Source organism: Nycticebus coucang, chromosome 11 (genome assembly GCF_027406575.1).
Source record: "Nycticebus coucang isolate mNycCou1 chromosome 11, mNycCou1.pri, whole genome shotgun sequence".
NCBI lineage: Eukaryota > Metazoa > Chordata > Mammalia > Primates > Lorisidae > Nycticebus > Nycticebus coucang.
This window is the reverse complement of record NC_069790.1, coordinates 94,920,431-94,922,282: the sequence shown is the minus strand read 5'-3', so window position 1 is coordinate 94,922,282 and position 1,852 is coordinate 94,920,431.

The following is a 1,852-nucleotide window of genomic DNA, read 5'->3' as shown; positions in this document are numbered from 1 at the left end:
GCTTGCCTTGTTTGCACACAGATCTTTACTTTTTAAATTTCAAGTTTGACCCTCCTCCATATTGTGTATGTTAAAAGAATCTCAATATAAAAAGTAAGCTTAATAATTCTTTTGGGGAACTATCAAAATATGATTATTTCTGCTAAAATTAGATATTTTCTAGAAGAACAGTATAAATACTGGGACAGTATAAATACTCTGCACATTTGAAAAGGTATTTTTATTGAATATTTGGCTTAGTTGTGTCTTGATTTAAAGTCTTAATAAGTAATTACCATACAAGTAAAGCCAAAGCTCACATTTCCTTCATGTATACTGTAATATTAAAGTATTAAAATCAGGCTGAGTTTTGAGGTTTTGTTAAGTGGTTTTGGAAGATGTGGGTAATTTTCCAATTTGATAATCCGGCTTATTCACTCTCAGGGAGGCGGATACTTTCAAGGCAGTTTTGGGTGGAAAGCAACTGGGAACTGGCTCCCTGGCTATCAATGAATACGTCAAGAATGGTCAGGTTCAGAGAAGTAGATGAATGTGGGATCCTTACCAATGCAATATTTGGCAAATATGTATTGAGTGTCTATAATGCCAGGCACTGTGCCAGGCACTAGGGATACCAATGACCTATTAGATTCCTACCTTTGAGGCCTACATTAAAATTGCTGAGGTGAATGTTACTTAACAAATCACATGAATTGTGGTAAACTCTATAAAGGAGGTAAATATGAAAATAGTTGGTAACTAATGTGGGGGAGGCTTCCTTTAGAAAAGATGGTCTAAGAGGGAGCACATTTGTCTTGAGTCCTTTTACAAAGAGGAATAACCAGCCACAGGAAGAAATTGCAGACAAACTTTCAGGAAGATGGAAACACAAGTTTAATCTTTACTTTTTGTCACAAAATGAGTGTGCTTGTTTGAGGAATCAACAAGAGAACAAGTCAACCTGAAGCTCCCTTCAAGAGGGTGAGAATAGGAGGGGGGCCATAAATAGAAGCTTGGGTTTTAGTCTAAGTGGGAATGACTTGAATAGCTTTAAGCAGGGGATGAATAATCTGGTTTATTATTACAAAGAGGGAAGCATTAGTTGGGGCAAACAGCCATTTCAATATCAGCTTAAAATTAAGTTTAGGAAAGCAAATTCTATCTTCCCCTCATCCCAAGTACAGCTAAAACATGATGCACTATCCTCAGTATGAATTTCTGTTTCAGCACCAAGTTAAACTTGGTTGTTTGACAGCCCCTCCTGCAAATTGGGTACCTTGTGAAACTGGGCTAAAGTGTAAAGGGTTGACATTGAGGTGTGACACCAAGAAGAAAGAATAGAGTTTTCTACTCTGTGCCGATTTTGACAACCACCTATGGATGAGATAATCTTTCATCCAAAGGAGTGCAAGAGTCCAATAGAAAAGTGCAAACATATTGTTGGATTATAAAATCAAGAATAGATGCATTGAAAATGGTAAGAAGAACATTTCCACTTCATCCACCCTTTCCCCAAGGCGGCACAGCTCTGTGCTAAGAGAGATCCCCTCTGCTCTTGATTCCTCCCCTAAGGATAAGGTGAGAGAATAATGAGTGAGCATCTGCCTTTTCCAGCTGCTCAGAATGCTGCCCAAGAGGTTCACTCTTTCTAACCCCATCCAGACTATTGAGGAAATCTGCAGAGTGGCTTGGAGAGGCTGAGAGTGGTGAAGCAAGGTGCGGATTTACAGCAATAAGAATCAAAATTCAGAAAAGGGCTGCAGACCCTACGAACCACCTTGTCAACTCCTTCAGGAGGCCTTCCCAAGAGCTACTTAGGACACCTTGCCTGTGGTGGCCACCTGCCCACTGGTCACTACTGCTCAACTGGTCC